The 22366-nt window shown below is 37.0% G+C and overlaps 1 long non-coding RNA gene across 1 annotated transcript in view; it reads left to right on the top strand.

The window, feature by feature from the left end:
• Window positions 1–1094: 1094 nt before the first annotated feature.
• LOC145521818 (uncharacterized) overlaps window positions 1095–22366 on the top strand; it is a 33185-nt gene continuing 11913 nt past the window's right edge. Inside the window, exon 1 of the long non-coding RNA XR_014065714.1 lies at window positions 1095–1183. This is a non-coding gene — a long non-coding RNA (uncharacterized LOC145521818). The remainder of the gene's footprint in view (window positions 1184–22366) is intronic.

Genomic DNA, 22366 nt, shown 5'->3' with positions numbered 1-22366 from the left:
CAAATTGAACTTTAAAAGAGAAAGTATGTTGAATCCATGGCATAAAATTCTAACTTTCTATGGTTAATATTTACTCTTCTCTATTCTGACAATCACCATAATCCCTATCAGCCATGAAAGCAGCATGAAATTTCCAATGTCTTAAGAACCTGAAATGCATGTGTCTTCTGCAAGTGGTACCTGGGAAGTCTTACAGCTGATTGCTCACAAGGACTCTCACTGTTGAAATTGTACATCTATCACATAATATGGATATTGATGTTATTCTAATCTTTTATTCATAGAAGTCTTTATATATATAAATATATATACATACACGTATATTTGTTGAAGGGTTTGTCCACGCTAACACTTTTGTATCTAATTCAGTAGGATAACAGATTCCAGTGAAGGAAATTGATTATATGAACTATATAAAAATATTAGGACATTGATGGCATCTCAGCATTTATATAACTTAAATTCATGAAACTCTTCTTTATGGTGAAAATCAGAACATACCTGCCAGACTCTATCAAACTTTAGAGAAGAATGCTGCTAGCACCAAGGCAGAAAATAGATTCTCCTGTCTGCCTTGGCGATCATGGTCATAAACCGAGACGCAGGATTTAATATTTCTTTCACCAGGCCTACCTCCTGTCTCTCCAGCTTGAAGGCTAGGCCACATCCCCTCTTCTGTATTACATAGTCACATTTTCTTGTGCCTGACAGCTGCTGATATATTTGGACACCACTTATACTTCTGTCATCCTGTCTGTTAGATTTGTGACAAATTTTATAACAGGCCTAGAAAGATGAATAACATATGAGAATTTGATGGCTTTTCACTATGGAATGAGATCGTAGGCGTAGATGGGATGTGGACACAGGTTCTACCCACACGCCACACATGCCCCCATTTTAGTAGCTGTGGACATCATTGAGTCCTGAAATAATTTGTAGTAATTCAAACTGTTACTGACTGGAAGTGTTTTAAGAGATTTTATTGGATCTACGAATATCCAAAATATTCTTTCACATTTATAAGCAAGAATGTTAGAATGTTGTCACTTCTCCAAAATTCCTTTCCTTTTCTATCACTGTGGCAATAGAACAAGCAAAAGGGCTATGGGATGGTTTTCTGATGTCTCCTGGATTTTAAGGGATCTTGGCTCACTCTCATTTGCCAAGGTTTTTGCCACCAGTAAGTCATCCTTATGCTTTCAAGAAGCAAATTTTCTTAAATTTATTTTTCATTTACATTGGTTCCCTTGAGAGACTTCAGGAAAGAATTATGAAAATAGCGGTGGTATTCTAAAGCATTAAATTAATGAATTGGATTAAAATTAAAGTCATGAAGTAAATGTCTATGTAAATTGATGCCTATTTAGAGTCATTCCAAAGTGAATAACTTTGGTAGATATGAGGAAGTTTATAGATTTGAAAGTTCAAATGCTATACAATTTAGTAGATTATCATAAGTATCTGTCCTCTATATGCTTCTTAGGATTAGTCCTCAATAAACATGAGCCAGTTCCTAATTAGGAGAATTAGAACAAAATTGGGTCTAGGGGCTAGACTTCTGGAACCTGAAGCAGAGCTGAAGACTAGGAATAAAATTTAGGCAGGGGCATAAATAAGGATGTAGAAATCTAGGCAGGATGAAGTAGAAGAAGAAAGATTGTGGAAAGCATGAGAAATACAAAATGTTTGGCCACATGAGTTGAATCATGAGTTAAATAACACAGAAAAAATTTTGGTTTAAATAGAGGCTCAGAAATTATATCAGGTCATATGAAGGTGTAAATATGTAAGTATAAGATAAATGGGTAAAGATAAATTAAGTTAAATTGTATTACATTAAATTTAAAAAATACCCACCAGGCCCAGACATAATTCTTCTGGATTCCTGTAGCTTCTATAAGTTTAGGTGATTTTATTTGAGGCACTATTGCTATCCTATCTATATCCCCTCACTGCTATACGTGCCCATGTATATTATATATTCATGATATAAGTATACACACAAACCTGACATTGAGACACCAAGAAGTTCTTGACCTCAATCTCAGCCCTTTCTATCCTTCCTACTAGAATGCAAGCTAAAAAGTTTTGGGATTTTTTCTGTTTTGCTCACTATGAAATCCTCTGTGCCTAGTGCAATATCTTCCATGAAGCTGAATGAATGAATGAACTAATGCAAAAGCATTTCTATTTCCTATCTGTAGAGTGTCACGTTTTTGACAGACTTCCTCCAGCTGTAAACACCATTAGATGAGAAAACCTCAAGAAACTACCTTTTCATAAGCTGCCACAACCTTAGTGTAGCTAAAGGGCAGCAGTAAAAAGGTGACTTAAAATTCATTCTCTACCACACATGATACCACTGTTGACTTCAGTCATCGTCAGATGTTCTACCTGATAACTTATCATCATCCAGATCATTTTTTTTTAATATTACTTCATATGCCTTCTAATTCTGAACTTCTGCCATGCTCTATGAAACTCAAATTGTATATTCATCAAAAGGGAAAAGTTCTTGCCTTTATTTCTCTTAAGGACACAACTTTCCTTGTAGCCTTCTCAAGGAAGCTGTTTTATCCTATCACAGGAGATGTCTCTCAAGGCCAGGAAGTGGGGAGGGGATATTCTTGCTAATTGTTGCTGCTTCTCCGTAATTCCTACCTTCAGCCAAATTTTTTCTTGAATGTGTGTTCCTCTCATGAAAGACTGGGACAGGCACTTTGGTTCTTGGGACTCACTTGAAGTTTTAGTAAAACTTTTCCCACTGAGAATATATCTCCTCATTTGGGGTCAATCTTCAGATCTATGTTCGATTGGGGCATTCTTTAAATGTTTACTCACAAGCCTTATTGCACCTTGACATCAGTCCTCACTCAACTCTGTGATTTTGCTTGCACTGCTATACGGTTTCTTTCACATTCTGACTTTTCCCCCAGTAACAGAGCCTCAATTCTGACAGTTCATTACAGTGGCTGGTAGCTTTGGTTAATTGCTTCAATTGCTTTTTCCATAGTAACAGCCCAATCATTGTCATGGTCAGAGTGTATAATGATTGCTTCATTTAGAGACAGTTTCTTAGTTTGGATAAAAGAGTTGACAAGTACATTTACTGAAATACATTGCTCATGTGCTATCCAAGCCAATTAAACCACCCAGAGTCTTGCTGATTTTATTTGTTTTAGCAGTGGGTGTCTGTTGATTTGTTAGTCACTCAGTTGTGTCTGACTCTTTGCAACTCCATGGACTGCAACCTGCCAGGCTCTTCTGTCCATGGCATTCCCCAGGCAAGAATACTGGAATGGGTTGTCATGCCCTTCTCCAGGGATCTTCTTAAACCAGGAATTGAACTCAGGTCAGGCAGGTTCTTTACCATTAGAGCTACCAAGGAAGCCCTCCATTGATCTGAGGAAGTTCAAATGGGCATTATTGAATCAAAGAATAATGATTCAATTTAATTTTTCAAAACAATTTTGACAAAAAAACAATGTATTCATTCAGTTCAGTTCAGTCGCTCAGTCATGTCTGACTCTTTGCGACCGCATGGACTGCAATACACCATGCTTCCCTGTCCATCACCAACTCCCAGAGCTTGCTTAAATTCATGTCCATCAAGTCAGTAATGCCATCCAAACCATCTCATCTTCTGTCGTCCCCTTCTCCTCCCACTTTCAATCTTTCCCAGCATCAGGGACTTTTCCAGTGAGTCTGTTCTTCCCATTAGGTGGCCAAAGTATTGGAGCTTCAGCTTCAGCATCAGTCCTTCCAATGAATATTCAGGACTGATTTCCTTTAGGATCGACTGGTTGGATCTCCTTGCAGTCCAAAGGACTGTCAAGAGTCTTCTCCAACACCACAGTTCAAAAGCATCAATTCTTTGGTGTTCAGCTTTCTTTATGGTCCAGCTCTCACTTCCACACATGATTACTGGGAAAACCATAGCTTTGACTAGACAGACTTTTGTCAGCAAAGTAATGTCTCTGCTTTTTAATATGCTGTCTAGGTTGGTCATAACTTTCCTTCCAAGGAGTAAGCATCTTTTAATTTCATGGCTGCAATCACCATCAGCAGTGATTTTGGAGCCCCCACAAATAAAGTCTGACACTGTTTCCACTGTTTCCCCATCTATTTCCTATGAAATGATGGGACCAGATGCCATGATCTTAGTTTTCTGAATGTGGAGTTTTAAGCCAGCTTTTTCACACTCTTCTTTTGCATTCATCAAAAGGCTCTTTAGTTCCTCTTTGCTTTCTGCCATAAGAGTGGTGTCATCTGCATATCTGAGGTTATTGATATTCCTCCCTGCAATCTTGATTCCAGCTTTTGTTCCATTCAGCCCAGCATTTCTTATGATGTACTCTGCATGTAAGTTAAATAAGCAGGGTTACAATACACAGCCTTGATGTACTCCTTTCCCAATTTGCAACCAGCCCATTGTTCCATGTCCTGTTCTGTTACTTCTTGACCTACATACAGATTTCTCAAGAGGCAGGTCAGGTGGTCTGGTATGCCCATCTCTTTCAGAATTTTCCACAGTCTGTTGTCATCCACACAGTCAAAGGCTTTGGCATAGCTGATACAGCAGAAGTAGATGTTTTTTGGAACTCTCTTGCTTTTTCTGTGATTCAACGGATGTTGGCAATTTGATCTCTGGTTCCTCTGCCTTTTCTGAATCCAACTTGAACATCTGGAAGTTCTCGGTTCATTTATTGTTGAAGCCTAGCTTGGAGAATTTTGAGCATTACTTTACTAGCGTGTGAGATGAGTGCAATTGCACCATAGTTTCAACGATCTTTGGCATTGCCTTTATTTGGGATTGGGATGAAAACTGACCTTTTCCTGTCCTGTGGCCACTGCTGAGTTTTCCAAATTTTCTGGCATACTATATGCAGCACTTTTACTGCATCATATTTTAAGATTTGAAATAGCTCAGCTGGAATTCCATCACCTCCACTAGCTTTGTTTGTAGTGATGCTTCCTAAGGCTCACTTGACTTCACATTCCAGAATATCTGACTTTAAGTGAGTGATCACATCATCATGGTTATTTGGGTCATTAAGGTCTTTTTTTTTGTATAGTTCTTCTGTGTATTCTTGCCACCTCCTCTTAATATCTTCTTTAATCAGTTCATCAGAACTTATTTATCCACTATGTATTGATCAGATTCTAATGGATTTTCCAGTCATTGCAAAGAATACCAATTACTGTTGCAAAATATTTAGTCTTATAAATGTATAATGCATTGAAATTGGGCAAAATAAATATTGACCTTTTAAGCTGCACAAGAAAATTGTTGTTATTTTGAAAAACAATATACCATAAAATAGAGTAGTCATAGGGTAGGATTCAGAACATTGAAAAAAGTAGATAATAATTATTTTATTACTATTTTGAATGTTGCAGAGTTCACATCACCTTACCAAAAATGACAGAGACATTTTTTCTCTATTTCTTTCCTGCAACCAAATTCCATCTGTTCTATGTTTCAAAGTGTTTCTCCTGCTACTTCCTTTCTCATTAACACTCAAGCTTCTTTTTACATTAAAATTTGATTTTGAGATAGATAGTTGTCAGTTTTCATACTGTTGTAGAAATTGTACAAAATATCCCATGTACACTTAACCCAGTTCCCACAATGGTAACAACTTAGAAAACAGTGGTACAAGATCATAACCAGGAAACTGACCCTGAAACAATCAGTATGTAAATACCAAATGGTTTTTCATTTTACCTTTTTCTTTTTTTCCTTTAGCCACACAGATGTGTCCTCTGTCTCCTTCTCACCTTACTTACTTAAACCCTAGAAACCAATAAGGACATGGACACCCAAATTTCTTATTTTCTACATGGATAGCCATTTGATATCCCATAATAATTTTTTGAAAGAGCTCTTCATTCTCCAATTGTGTTGTCTTGGCAACTTTGTCAAAAATCACTTGACTGTAAATGTAAGGGTTTATTTCTGAATTCTTATTCCTATTCCTTAGATTTTTATGTCAGTACAAATTCTCTTGATTACTGCAGATTTTCAGTAAGTTTTAAAGTCAGAAAATGTCAGTCTCTAACTTTTATTTCTCATTTGTTTTTTGGCTATTTTCTATTCCTTTTATTTCCATATCAGTTTTGGTAAGAGCTTTTCAATTTCTGAAAAGAAAAATAAAAGCTGGAATTTTGATAAAGTTTGCATGAAACTGTAGATCAACTTGGAGAGTGTTTCAATCTGGAACAATATTAAATCTTCTAATTCACGTCTTGCAATTTATTTACATATATTCTTTAATTTCTTTCAGTGATTATTTTTGGCTTTTAATGTGTATGTCTGGTACTGCTTTTGTCAAATGTACCCCTTAGTAAATTATTTTTGATGGCTTGTAAATAGAATCATTTTCTTAATTTAATTTTCAAATTATTCATTGCTAGCATGTAGAAATAAAATTGACTTTTTTATATTGATCTTTTAACTGTAATCTTGCTGAATTATTTATTAGTTCTAATAGTTCTCTTATGGATTCCTTAGTATTTCCCACACATCTGTAGATAGGCAAATATGTTACTTCTTATTTTCCAACCTGAATACCTATTTCTTTTTCTTTACTAGCTAGAACTCCCCATGCAATCTTGAATAGAAGTAGTGAGCCTATACATATTTGTCTTGTTTTTTATCTAAGGGGAAAATAATTCAGTCCTTACCATTAAAGATGATGTTACATGTGAGTTTCTCATAGATACACTTAACAGGATGAGGATATTTCCTTCTACTTTCAGTTTGTTAAATATTTTATCAGAGTAATGTTTTTCATCAATTGATTTTTTTCTAAATCTGTTCAGGTGATCACCTGCTTTTACCCTTTATTTCATTAATAAGCTATATTGCATTGATTTCCCTGCATATATTAAGTCAAATTTGCATTCCTGTGATAAATCCAATCAGATCATAGTATATAATCTGTGTCTGTTTAAGCTGTTTCACTCTTTGTCTTTCTTATTATCATACTTGGATAATCTTAATTGACATATTGTCTAATGCACTGCTTTTCTTTTTTAGTTCAAATCTGTTGCTGAGCTCCTCTTGTGATTTTTTCATTTCACTTATAATCTTCAATTCCTGAATTACGATTTGGTTATTTAAAAAATGATGTATAGTGACATTGACATTTGGTGACACACTGTTCTCATACATTTATTTAAATATATAGAATGGTTTCCTTTACAATTCTCAATATTTGTAGTGGTTGATTTGAAGTTCATTTTGAATAAGTCCAACATTTGGGCATAATTCTCTTGACTCATGCTTTTTCTGTATATAAGCCACGCTAATTTTCTATTTCTTTGCTTGCCTCATAATCTTCTTTTGAAAACTAGATTTTCAAATAATGTGACAACCTTGAAATCCTCCCCCAAACCAGGATCCACTGTTGTTGCCATTTGTTTGCATAGTGACTTTCTCAATTAATTTCGTAAAGTGTGTATTTTTTCACATGTATGGACATTGAAGTCTTGCTTAGTTACTTTAGTAGTCAGCTAATAACTGAACAGACTTCTTTAAATACCTTGAACCTTCTTTAAATACCAATAAGTTTCCCTGCCTTTGTAGAGAGGCTCGCTATATGTGTACATCAGCGAGCGGTTTCCAACACTTTTCCCTTCACTACTCACTTGCACCAAGCCTCAAGGTCAACAAGACATGAGAAATTAGGCCTTTCTCAGGTCTTTCCTGGGCATGCTCACAGTCCTGATCATATGTATAATCTTCTATGTTCCAGAAAATATTTCAGAACTTTGCAATTTCTTTGTGCATTTATCTTTATCAAATTTTTATTTTTAAGATTTTTATCTGCTTCTTGTTAGTCCCAACTAGAATCTTCCTGAAGACAGCCATAAAATTAAGTGATTCTCACTGATTATTTTTGACACATGCTATAAGGTTTTACTATTTGTACAAAGCAATCTCTGCATCAGCTCAAATAAGAGAGTGGAGCTTTTTATAGGCCTTCTGAACAAATCAAATAGTGAGAGTTTTCTGGGCATGCGGCTTTCCAGGATTCCCCAAACACATTCTGCCCCTTACAGTGGCTGCTAGGCCGCTGATTTTTAGTTTACTGAATGAAATTTCAGATTTTAAATTCTAAGTATCATTGCTAAACTCTTCTAGAAGAGGCAAAGGTTATATTTGCAAGGTTACTGGTATCAAGGCTATCATGGAGTTTGGAAGAAGAGATGGGACTAGCACGGGTTAAAATACTAGAAAATGTACAGCTCTTACCAAGATACAACCTCTTGTTTTTGGAATAAATGTTCTTCAGATTGTTCCAAGCCTTGGGCTAATTTCTAGAATTCTTAATTTTGGAATTGAATTTTAAAACATTGACTGAAACAATTTTTACCACTGATCTCACTGATTTTATGGAGGAATACATTTGAAGAGTTTCTTATTTCAAATGCACTCCTGCATCCAGATTATTTTCAATTACAGTCTCAAACACATTGTCAAATTTTCTTAATGAAATACACTTGGGTTAGTTCACTGAACTATTGCTCTTGGTTTACAGAATAATAATAATAATAAAGTTCCAGTTCAGTGTTCTCAACTCTCAGTATTCTGGGCTAGCCAGTCTTTAAAACTTATTTCTAAATATACCTTTAATGTCTCACCCTCAGGCAACCCACTGATAATTCACTTATTCACTTCAAACTTTTTAAAATCAACTGTTTTTGCAAAACATCTGGGATACCCTTTGTACCTTCTATCTCTGTATGGCCAAGCAAAAAATGACACGTACTTCATGAAGATTTGCTTAGTAACTTGGCTAGAAATGCCTATTATAAACTCCTAAAATAATTATTTTTTCCATTAGAATAAAACATCTTAGATGATAGGATATTAGTAGCCTTGAAAATACATCAATTCAGTTCAGTCACTCAGTCGTGTCCAACTCTTCGCGACCCCATGGACCATAGCACACCAGGCCTCCCTGTCCATCACTAACTCCCGGAGTTTACTCAAAGTCATGTCCATTGAGTCGGTGATGCCATACAACCATCTCATCTTTTGTCATCCCCTTCTCCTCCTGCCTTCAATCTTTCCCAGTATCAGGGTCTTTTCAAATGAGTCAGTTCTTTGCATCAGGTGGACAAAGTATTGGAGTCTCAGCTTCAACATCAGTCCTTCCAATGGACACTCAGGACTGATCTCCATTAGGAGGGACTGGTTGGATCTCCTTGCAGTCCAATGGACTCTCAAGAGTCTTCTCCAACACCACAGTTCAAAAGCATCAATTCTTCGGCACTCAGCTTTCTTTATAGTCCAACTCTCACATCCATACATGACCACTGGAAAAACCATAGCCTTGACGAGATGGACCTTTGTTGGAAAAGCAATGTCTTTGCTTTTTAGTATGCTGTCTAGGTTGGTCATAACTTTTCTCCCAAGGTGTAAACATCTTTCAATTTCATGGCTGCAATCACCATCTTCAGTGATTTTGGAGCCCCCCAAAAAATGTTTGCCACTGTTTCCACTATTTCCACATCTATTTGCTGTGAAGTGATGGGACCGGATGCCATGATCTTAGTTTTCTGAATGTTGAGCTTTAAGCCAACTTTCTCACTCTCCTCTTTCACTTTCATCAAGAGGCTCTTTAGTTCTTCTTCACTTTCTGCCATAAGGGTAGTGTCATCTGAATATCTGAGGTTATTGATATTTCTCCCAGCAATCTTGATTCCAGCTTGTGCTTCCTCCAGCCCAGTGTTTCCCATGAAGCATTCTGCATACAAGTTAAATAAGCAAGGTGACAATATACAACCTTGACTTACTCCTTTTCCTATTTGGAACCAATCTGTTGTTCCATGTCCAGTTCTAACTGTTGCTTTCTGACCTGCATACAGATTTCTCAGGAGGCAGGTCAGGTGGTCTGGTATTCCCATCTCTTGAATAATTTTCCACAGTTTATTGTGATCCACACAGTCAAAGGCTTTGACATAGTTGATACAGCAGAAGTAGATGTTTTTTGGAACTCTCTTGCTTTTTCAATGATTCAGTGGATGTTGGCAATTTGATATCTGGTTCCTCTGCCTTTTCTGAATCCAACTTGAACATCTGGAAGTTCTTGGTTCCTCCCCTTGTTGAAGCCTGGCTTGGAGAATTTTGAGCATTACTTTGCTAGTGTTTGAAGTGAGTGCGATTGCGTGGTAGTTTGAACATTCTTTGGCATTACCTTTCTTTGGGATTGGAATGAAAACTGAACGTTTCCAGTCCTGTGGCCACTGCTGAGTTTTCCAGATTTGCTGGCATATTGAGTGCAGCACTTTCACAGCATCATCTTTCAGGATTTGAAATAGCTCAACTGGAATTCCATCACCTCCACTAGCTTTGTTCATAGTGATGCTTCCTAAGGTCCACTAGACTTCACATTCCAGGTTGTCTGGGTCTATGCGAGTGATCACACCATCGTGATTATCTGGGTCATGAAGATCTTTTTTGTACAGTTATTCTGTGTATTCTTACAACCTCTTCTTAATATCTTCTGCTTCTGTTAGGTCCATACCATTTATGACCTTTATTGAGCCCATCTTTGCATGAAATATTCCATTGGTATCTCTAATTTTCTTGAAGAGATCTCTGCTGCTGCTGCTAAGTCGTTTCAGTCATGTCTGACTCTGTGCGACCCCATGAAATGTAGCCTACCAGGCTCCTTTGTCCATGGGATTTTCTAGGCAAGAGCACCGGAGTGGGGTGCCATTGCCTTCTCTGGAACAGATCTCTAGTCTTTCCCATTCTATTGTTTTCCTCTATTTCTTTGCTGAGGAAGGCTTTCTTATCTCTCCTTGCTATTGTTTGGAACTCTGCATTCAAATGGGTTTATCTTTCCTTTTCTCCTTTTTTTCACTTCTCCTCTTTTCATAGCTATTTTCAAGGCCTCCAATATCAGACATTCAATAAATACTTCATGATTGGATGCAAATACTCATGAATAAATAGAATATATATAATTTAATGCTGTTACACTTTAAGATAAAGGATTTTTACAAATTATTAGTTTTCTCTTGTATTTACCAAAGATGTCCTTTATATTATATAATGAGAATATATTAAATTACTAATCTAGGCAGGACATTAGTTTATAAAGTTTAAGTTAAAAATAACACTTATTTGTAATTTCCAATTTAACATTTTTTATATTTTTGGAGTATATTGAACAGAGACATTGACATTGAAGTAATTTTTACCATATTATTTTCTAGTATCAAATATTTATGTTTTTGATAACTCTTGTATGTGTATACCTAAGTCACACTGACTATAAGCAGTCTATGAATTCTTAAAAAAGAACAGTCATATTCTATAACCTGAAACAGAATAGCCACTTATGCATAATAGCAAATATGCATAAGGGAGGAAAAGGCAATCATGCTAATGGAACTTTGGATATATGAAACATCAGGAGAAAAATGTGAATCAAAATACATCAGCTGTAGCTCTTTCAACCATCTTTCCATGCCACCATAATGGTGGTATGAAAGTCCTGGTTGATTCTCTTAAGAGTATCAAAAGTACCAAAAAGAGAGACAAACTCCAGATGCTTATTAGGCAGTGTTGCAAAGTCATTGTCAGGTTTTTAACTATGATGAGGAAGCATGGTTACATTGGTAAATTTGAAATTATCAACGATCACAGGGCTGGGAAAACGTGTGGAGTGATCAGCCCTAGATTTGATATGTAGCTCAAAGATCTAGAAAAAATGACAGAATAACCTTCTCCTATAAAGTCAGTTTGGTTTCATTGTACTGATAACCTCAGCTGGCATCATGGGCCATGAAGAAGCAAGAGGAAAACACACAGGAAGGAAAATTCTTAGATTCTTTCTCTAGGGATATAATACACACAAATAAAATGCCTTAGAGGGAGAAAAAAGAAACATCAGCTGTAGATGTATGGCCAAGTGTCATAAAAAAACTACATTGATTCTGCTAAAAAGACACTACAGTGCCTCTACTACTAGAACAAAATCACTTTGGGGAAAGTTTCCCTATCTTTCTCAAACACTGTTAAATGATTTACTTCTAAATAATAGAAAAAGTAGAGTCTGAAGTCTCATTCAATGTATAAACAAATAATATCTTGAATGTATTAGTGATAAACGTAAATGAAACAAGATGAATCATGCTTGAAGACTACTTGTAACATAAACTTGGAATTTGTTGAAATACATTTATAACTAGAGTTTAAATTTTGGCAATATAGCTCCTTTTTGTGAGTTAACCTTTCTTCTCGAATTTTCCCTTTTGCTAACAAACTGTTAGACAGCTACAACATAATTTTCCCATATTTATCCAAATTATTGGCATTTCCTGGAAAGAATTTTATGAAAAGTGGCCCCATAACATATATTTATTTTGATACCCAGCCTTGACAACAGGACCCAAATGAATCAAGTTTTTCAATTCTCCCCTATTTGAAGATGTTTATGAATAAATATACACTCCCTAGAAGTTACACTGGGAGAAGGCAATGGCATCCCACTCCAGTACTCTTGCCTGGAAAAAGCCATGGACGGAGGAGCCTGGTAGGCTTACAGTCCATGGGGTCGCTAAGAGTCAGACACGACTGAGCGACTTCACTTTCACTTTTTCCTTTCCTGCATTGGAGAAGGAAATGGCAACCCACTCCAGAATTCTTGCCTGGAGAATCCCAGGGACGGCGGAGCCCGGTGGGCTGCCGTCTATGGGGTCGCACAGAGTCGGACACGACTGAAGCGACTTGGCAGAAGTTACACTGAGGATTTGCTTTTGTAGTTATGATATCTTAATTTCTTGCTTCCAATTTCTTCATAAAATAGTTATTGTTTAAGAGAGATGAGGAACTGAAAACGCTACTTCAAAAAAGAGAAGATGCAATTCTAAGAGGCATCCAAAAAAAAATACATAAGTTTCCTAGTCAAAACTAAAGAATTAGTACAAAGATAATAAAATATCTTCTGTACTGTGTGCTAAGTCACTTCCATTGTGTCTGACTCTGACTCTCTGCAACCTGATGGGCTGTAGCCCACCAGGCTCCTCTGTCCATGGGGATTCTCCAGGCAAGGATACTGGAGTGGGTTGTCATGCCCTCCTCCAGGGATCCTCCCAACTCAGGGATGGGACCCACACCTCTTACATTCCCTTCATTGGCAGGCGGATTCTTTACCACTAGTGCCACCTGGGAATTCCCAAAATATCTTACCTGTAGAATAACATTATGGGTGTGTTTCATAAAGAAATAAAGTGAAAGTGAAAGTCGCTCAGTCCTGTCCGACTCTTTGCAACCCCATGGACTATACCATCCATGGAATTCTCTAAACCAGAATACTGGAGTGGGTAGCCTTTCCCTTCTCCAGGGAATCTTCCAAACCCAGGGATCGAACCCAGGTCTCCTATACTGCAAACAGATTCTTTACCAGCTGAGCCACCAGGGAAGGAAGTACATTGAACTCAAATTCCCATCAATAAAGGTTTGTTGAAAATAAATTTGTTAAAGAATATATACAACAGTAATAAAAATGAGAATCTTGTCTGAGTATCTGAATCTCACAAGCACCTAGGAATGCCACACTCAGGCTCCTAAAGACAAAAACGGTGTTTGGCTTGGCTCTCGAGCCTCCAAGCTGGCAGTGGGTCTGTAGCTCTCTCGTTTTGTTTGACTATTACCTTAACTTTAGTGTTCATCGCTTCTACTGCTACCCTCTCTGACAAACATCTTCTATCTACTATCCTTTTCTTTGCTTTATTGCTTCAATTTGCGCACAGTTTCCACTTTCCAGTTCCTGCATACTAATTTCTTCATGACTTCCACTTATTGCCTTATTTCTCCTTTTGTGTATTTTGGTTTCCGCCCTCGGCCATCAGCCACCTATTCTGTAGGTCTTAAATGCAGATTCTCAGATTACAAACGCAGGTATAGGATCAAGGGCATAGGAAAAGGACGGAGATTTGAATTGGATGAAAGGGAACTTTATTTTTTAAGACTGAAGGGAAAAATGTGAAAGAAAGTGAAAGTGAAGTCACTCAATTGTGTCTGACTCTCTGAGACCCCGTGGACTGTAGCCTACCAGGCTCCTCCATCCATGGAATTTTCCAGGCAAGAGTACTGAGATGCTTCTATAGGTTGGAACAGGAATTGAGAGAGATTATATCTAATGACCTTGTTTGCTTTTTTTTTTTTTTTAAGATTTTTATTTGAGCATAGTTGATTTACAATGTTATGTTTGTTTCAGGTGCACAGCAAGGTGAATCAGTTATACACATACATATATTCAATCTTTTTTAGATTCTCTTACCATATAGGTCATTATAGAGTGTTGAGTGGAGTTCCCTGTGGTGTACAGCAGGTCCTTATTAGTTATCAACTTTATATATAGTAGTGTGTATATGTCAATCCCTATCTTCTAGTTATCCATTCCCTCTTTCCCTTCATGGTAACTGTAAGTTTTCTTTTCCTACATCTGTGACACTATTTCTGTTTTCACTTCTACTGAGAGTGAGAGACGGGACTTGATAGTGTTTGAGTAAGGAGGTTACACAGCAGTGGAGGTTTGGACTAGCTTTAGAGGAGGATGGGTGAGAGACTGACCTGGAACAGGTGAAACCATTGACAGGTGGAGTCTAGAGTTTGAGAACAGGTGGAGGACAACCTGCCAGTCCATTTTATTTTGTGATTTCTTCCTGATTGTGAGATTTCAGGCCTGCCAAAAATCTTCACCCAACTCCCTGACTAGGAATGATGAGGACAGGTGAAAAGATTGCTCAGAAGATCAATCACATGTACTTAGAGAGAAAAACAAAAAAGTTAAGAGGCTGGGAAGATGGAGAAGTCAGGGACTGGAAGGCTTAAAGAGACAGATACCAATGTAGAAAGATGGGTGATCTGGATGAGAAAGTAGGACCTTTGAACAAGGTGAGCCAAATTCCCAGATGATGCCATGGCGTGTTACATGTGCTAGGTTCAATCTGGCCACGACTTCTTGGTAGCTCCTCATTACTCTGAGTCTGAGCAGGCCTTCAGACTTGCTTTGATCAATAGAACATAGATGGAGTGAAGATGTATACATCCTGGACTCTAGGTCTATAGAGGCCTCATGGTTTCTGCCTTTCTGGTCTTGGAACACTGCCCTGGGACTGCCATAGAGAAAAAAAAAGTCCACGATGAAAGACTATGGGAAGAACGGCCTAGCCACCCCTCTCAACTGAGCCCATCTTCTACCCAGTTTTGGCCAAACGGAGCCATGAAAGTGAGCTCCAGGACACCGCAGAAGGATGGCCCAATCAGAAGACAGACAGGCAAAATATTAAATAGTTGTAAACTGTGATGTATCTTTTAAGAATAAATAAACCATGCATATTTGAGGTCCAGCTGGTAATCCAGAGCAAGCAGAAGATGAGATCATAAAGAACGATGGTGGTGAGCAAAGTGTTGATCATGCTTAGGGATTATTGGACTTGGACTTGGACTCTGTGATGAAAAGCCATTCAAGATTCATGCAGAGGAATGACATGATCTGCCTTGAGTTTTAAAAGGATCATTTTAATGAATAGCTACAATATGACATTATATGCAGATGTGATGTGACATTGCTCTGTTCATCGGTTCACTGAAGACCGGTTGGCCTATGGATAGAAAAAGTATGGATTTAGCAGTCCAGTTGACAGCTAAATTGGATAACTTGAGCTCCAATATAGAAATGGTGGCTTCAGTTTTTGTGTACACTTCTATTAAAATTTGCTTCTCCAAACCTCTAAGTTACTTTTCACAGTTACTGCCTGAGTTCATGATTTCCCACATCATCCAAATCAGAGTTTGGATCAAGTAAAAAGTGGTAAAAACACATATTTCTATGTAAAAGTAATTTTTTTCTAGATTTCAGAGTTGTATTCTATAAATGTAACCAAATTAAATATTTTTTTACAAATCAGAATTTTTTCAGTAACTCTCATAAAATCTTTATTGCTAAATTCTGTCAAAACACAATTAACCAGTGAAGTTGCTCAGTTGTGTCCAACTCTTGCAACCCCATGGACTGTAGCCTACCAGGCTCCTCCATCCATGGAATTTTCCAGGCAAGAGTACTGGAGTGGATTGCCATTTCCTTCTCCAGGGAATCTTCCCGACCCAGGGATCGAACCCAGGTCTCTCACATTACAGACAAATGCTTTACCAGACAGAAAAGCCACCACAGAAGCCCAAAATACAATTAACAATCTCATAAATAAAATCTTTGGGATAATAAAGCTAAATGAAGAAAATTGATATATTTTCTAGGTAACTAGAAAATGCTGCATCATTTAAATTTACATTTATAGCTTTCCTCAATGACCTCTCCTTAAATATGACACCATAGTCTAACAAACAGCTAAGTTCTACTAAAAGCAGTACAACATCCTACCTCTAACCTTTGAAGCAGCAAGACTAATGTCATATTTTATTTTTATATTCAATTTTATATGCCTAAAATATAATAAATACTGAATTTAAATGTGTCCAATATGAGCTCAACAATAATGCATTTTGTGTGATTCCATCTTAAGGCATTATTTCAAATTTCTTGCCTGGAACCAAAGAGTTGTCAGGAAGAGGCCTAAATAATTACAGAAACGAAAGGAAAAGAGACTTTTAATAAGAAATTATAAATCAAGATAACATTTAAAAGTACAAAACTTGGGTCTGAAAGGAAATATATGCTGAAAAAAAATCGCAGCATGATTTTAACACATTTTTTTCAAGATTCAGACAAATGTTACTATCTGTAGGAGGGTAATATATTAAAATAATAAGTTTGTGTCTTATATATTTCCTCCTGCCCATATTCTAAGATCTTTTATAATTTCTTAGAGAATTTTGCTGTTAGCAAAGCGTAAGTTGCTATTTCATTGATTATTTGGTATAAACATTGCATTGTTTTATTTTAAAAAAAGACATCTTTACTACTTTTTATGTTCTGGGAGAATTTAAATATTAGAATCTGATCTTTAAACATTCAATAAAAGTCCCCTCTTGGTAACCCTGGAAACAAGTGCTTTGGAAAGGAGAGGTTTAGCTCATTTGCAATTTTTCCTGTACTACTATGTAAAAATACACTGTCTAATCTGTTTTAATAAATTATAAACTGCTTTAATAAATTACATTTTCCTTGGAAAACTTCCATTTCATTCAAGATATCTTTTCAAAGAATTATGCAGAGTAGTTTTTATGAGTTTTAAAACTTTAGTCAATTTCTGTGATCTTTTTCATTTTTTACTTATTACATTATATATCTGTAATTTGTCTTATTTTTTCTTTGATTGCATGATCTAGTACCTAGTGGTTGAATTATTTTGCCGACTTTCAAAAAAGTAGATTTTTAAAATTTGTTTTACTGTTTTCTAACTTATTAAATTTATCTCATTAATTCATTCTTTCAGTTTATTTTGGCTTTATTTTAACATTTTACAATTATATGCTTAATTTATATCTGCATGAGTACATTTAATACAATTTAATGCAATTTAATATTATGAATGCTCCCATAAGTACTGTTTTACACGTATCCCAGCGATTCTGATACATACTGTTTTCTTTGTCATTCTTTTTTACAAACCTTATAAAATTTATTTGACCTTCCCCCTGTATCAGCAGTTTCTTATAAAATTTTAAGATCTTTAACTAGGAGGATTTTTCCTTTTATAAAGGTAATTTCTATTTTTATTTAATAGAATATTAGATTTGTTACTTATTTTTGTTCACTTGGAATTTACTAATAGTAAATTACCTGTGTGGCTTTTATATTTGGTCCTTTTATAATTTTATTTATTTATTTATTTCTGGCTGTGCTGAGTCTTCATTGCTGTACGGGCTTTTCTCTAGTTGTGTTGAGCAGGGGCTACTCTCTAGCTGTGATGCGAGAGTTTCTCATTGCAGTGGCTTCTCTTTTTGTGGAGTACAGGCTCTAGAGCTCACCGGCTTCAGTAGTAGCAGCTCATGGGCTCAGTAGTTGCAGTTCCCCATGTTCTAGAACATAGGCTCATAGTTGCCATCCATGGGCTTTAGTTGGTCCGAGGCATGTGAGATCTTCTCCAATCAGGAATCAAACCTGTCTCTCCTGCATTGGCAGGTGGATTCTTTACCATTGAGCCACCAGGGAAGCCCTGATCATTCCTTGTATATTTTCTAAGGACAGGTAAAAAGAAGATAGATGTTCTAATTACACTTATTGAAATCATATTTCCTTGACCTTATCTCTGTCACAATATATTGCATTTACTAATTTTAATTGATGTTTTTTTCTCAATTATTAAAGATTTGGAAATTAACTATATCACTTGACCTAACAAACTCTATTTCCCTTTGTTTCTCATTTTTTGGTAGTTGTATCATTTCCTCTTTTTTATATGGCATGTACATTTCATTCTGTCACTCATTTTTTCACTTTTCCTTAGATTTTGGCCTAAATAGTTAAGATTCTGTCCCTGACGTTTTGCTCTAGTTTCCTGAAAATATACATTTGGTTAAATGTTCTCCACTTTTCTCATAAAGCCTATGTGAACAATATTTCCTGAATTCTTCCTCGCCACCCCCATTTGGTTTTCTTACTTAAAGGACATTAAATATAGTATTCATTAGGTGGTTGCAGTGGAGTGAGGGAGAAGGAAGTGCAATTAATGACAATAAGAATGTGACTAAGGGAACCTATAATAATATGACACAAGCTTCAGTTAAAACAGTGTTAAATGCTGCATGGGATGCACACCTATATTTTGTACCTGAAATTTATATAACTCAATGTCATCATTCTAGGGAATAAAATTTTAAGTGTCTGTGGATGAAGTGAAATTCTGCATATTTATTTATTTTAAATAATACTGTTTTATGACTAGTCATTACAAGCTGTTTATTTACTCACAATTTATTGAACAGCAACATACCCTTTATGTTAACTTTCATCAGAAAAGGAGACAGACAACAATCCTTGCCCTCTAGGAGGTTACATTTACACTGCTGCTGCTGTTAAGTCGCTTCAGTCGTGTTCGACTCTGTGAGACCCCATAGACAGCAGCCCACCAGGCTCTGCCATCCCTGGGATTCTCCAGGCAAGAACACTGGAGTGGGTTGCCATTTCCTTCTCCAAACATTTACACTAGTTAAATATATATGTAGAGCTTTTCTCTACATAATCTTTGAACATTCTGTTCTTCTGAGTCTGAGATTAGACACAGAATTTTAACACAATTTGCTTATGTTTCTGAAAAATCTTTTAGTTATAGAGAACTATATACAAATTATTTCACTAAACATATATTTGAGAAGAATATAATGTCAGTTGCATATATAATAAAATATATCAAAATTAAAACACTGCGGGACTTCCTTGGTGGTCTGGACCAGTGGTTAAAACTCTACACTCCCAATGCAGGGGGCATGGGTTCAATCCCTGTTAAGGGAATTGATGTCCTTGGTGTTGCAATTTTGTTGTTGTTCAGTCACCCGGTTGTGTCCAACTCTTTGCAACCCCATGGATGGCAGCACACCAGGCTTCCCTGTCCCTCATCATCTCCCAGAGTTTGCTCAAGTTCATGTCCATTACATCATTGATGCCATCCAGCCATCTCATCTTCTGATGCCTTCTCCTTCTGACCTCAATCTTTCCCAGCATCAGGGACTTTTCCAGTGAGTCAGCCATTCACATCAGATGACCAAAATACTGGAATTTCAGCTTTAGCATCAGTCCTTCCAGTGAATATTCAGGGTTGATCTCCCTTAAGATTGACTGGTTTGATCTCCTTGCTGTTCAAGGGACTTTCAGGAGTCTTTTCCAGCCCCACAGTTTGAAGGCATCAGTTCTTCGTCATTCTGCCTTCTTTACAGTCCAGTGCTCACAACAATACATGACCACTGGGAAGACCACAGCCTTGACTATACAGACCTTTGTTGGCAGAGTAATGTTTCTATTTTTCAACACATTGTCTAGGTTTGTCATCACTTTCCTGCCAAGAAGTGAACATCCTCTGATCTGATAGCTGCAGTCACCATCCACAGAGATTTTGGAGCTCAAGAAGAGGAAATCTGTCATTATTTCCACCTTTTCCCCTTCCACTTTCCAAGCAGTAATTGGGCCAAATGCCATTATCTTAGGGTTCTTTTTTTTTAATATTTAGTCTTAAGCCCACTCTTTCACTCTCCTCCTTCACCCTCATCATAAGGCTCTTTAGTTTCTGCTTACTTTCTCCCGTTATAGTGGTAGCATCTGGATATCTGAGGTTGTTGGTGTCTCTCTCATCTATCTTAATTCCAGCTTGTAACTCACCCAGACCAACATTTCTCATGATGTGCTCAGCATATCGGTTAAGCAAACAGGGTGACAGCAGATAGACCTTTCGTATCCTTTATTGATCTTGAATCAATCAGTTGTTCCATACAGAGTTCTAACTGTTGCTTCTTGATCTGCATGCAGGTTTCTCAGGAGACAGGTAAGATGATGCGGCTTTCCCATCATTCTAAGAGCTTTTCACAGTTTGTCAGGATTCATACAGTCAAAAGCTTTAGCATAGCTGGTGACAGAGATAGATGTTTTTGGTTTTTTTTTTTTCTGAAATTCCCTTGCTTTCTCTATAATCCAATGAATATTGGCAATTTGATCTCTAGTTCCTTTTTCCTTTTCTAAACCCAGCTTGGACACCTGGAAGTTTTGGCTTACATAATGCTAAAGCCTAGCATGTAAGATTTTAAGCATGACCTTACTAGCATGGGAGATGAGTGCAATTGTCTAATGGTTAACACATTCTTTGGTACTACCCTTCTTGGGAATTGGGATGAGGATTGACTTTCTCCAATCCTGTGGCCACTGCTGGATCTTCCAGATTTGCTGACATAATGAATGTAAAACCTTGATGGTATCCTCCTTTAGGGATTTGAATAGTTCTGCTAGAATTTTATCGCACCCACTAGCTTTATTAAGAGCAGGGCTTCTTAAGGCTCTCTTGACTTTGCACTTTAGAATGTCTGGCTCTGGGTGACTAACCACACCATTGTAGTAATCCGGTTCATTAAGATTTTTTTTTTTTAATACAGTTCGTCCATGTGTTCTTTCCATCTCTTATTGATCTCTTCAGCATCTACTAGGTCTACCATTTTTATCCTTTATTGCACCTATCTTTGGGTGGAATGATCCCTTGATGTTTCAATTTTACTGAAGAGGTCTCTAGTTTTTCCCCTTTTGTTGTTTTCTTCTATTATTAAACACTGTTCATTAAGAAGTCCTTCTTGTCTCATGTAGCCTTTCTTTGAAACTCTGCATTTAATTGGATGTACATTTCCCTCTCTCCCTTATTTTTCAATTCTCTCTGTTCTTCTGCTATTCATAAAGACTCCTCAGATAACCACTTAGCCTTCTTGCTTTTATTTTTCTTTGAGATGGCTTTGTTCATCACCTCCTGTACAATATTAAGGACCTCTGGTCCATAGTTCTTCAGGCACATTGCTAACTAGATCTAGTCCCGAATCTATTTGTTAACCTCTACTGCTAATTCAGTGGAGAAATAAATCCAGATCAGTGGAGAAATAACATTGCTAACTAGATCTAGTCCCGAATCTATTTGTTAACCTCTACTGCTAATTCAGTGGAGAAATAAATCCAGATCAGTGGAGAAATAACTCCAGAAAGAATGATGGGATGGAGCCAAAGCAAAAACGATACCCAACTGTGGATGTGACTGGTGATAGACGCAAAGTCGGATGCTGTAAAGAGCAATATTGCTGTAAAGAGCAATATTGCATAGGAACCTGGAATGTTAGGTCCATGAATCAAGGCAAACTGGAAGTGGTCAAACAGGAGATGGCAAGAGTGAACGTTGACATTCTAGGAATCAGCGAACTAAGATGGACTGGAATGGGTGAATTTAACTCAGATGACCATTATATCTACTACTGTGGGCAAGAATCCCTTAGAAGAAATGGAGTAGCCATCATGGTCAACAAAAGAGTCCGAAATGCAGTACTTGGATGCAATCTCAAAAACGACAGAATGATCTCTGTTCGTTTCCAAGGCAAACCATTCAATATCACGGTAATCCAAGTCTATGCCCCGACCAGTAACGCCGAAGAAGCTGAAGTTGAATGGTTCTATGAAGACCTACAAGACCTTCTAGAACTAACACCCAAAAAAGATGTTCTTTTCATTATAGGGGACTGGAATGCAAAAGTAGGAAGTCAAGAAACACCTGGCGTAACAGGAAAGTTTGGCCTTGGAGTACAGAATGAAGCAGGGCAAAGGCTAATAGAGTTTTGCCACGAGAATGCACTGGTAATAGCAAACACCTTATTCCAGCAACACAAGAGAAGACTCTACACGTGGACATCACCAGATGG

The sequence above is a fragment of the Giraffa tippelskirchi genome, chromosome 9 (genome assembly GCF_054371585.1).
Source record: "Giraffa tippelskirchi isolate mGirTip1 chromosome 9, T2T-mGirTip1v1.2.pri, whole genome shotgun sequence".
NCBI lineage: Eukaryota > Metazoa > Chordata > Mammalia > Artiodactyla > Giraffidae > Giraffa > Giraffa tippelskirchi.
The sequence above is the reverse complement of the archived record's forward strand: the minus strand, read 5'-3'. Positions and strand labels throughout refer to the sequence as shown.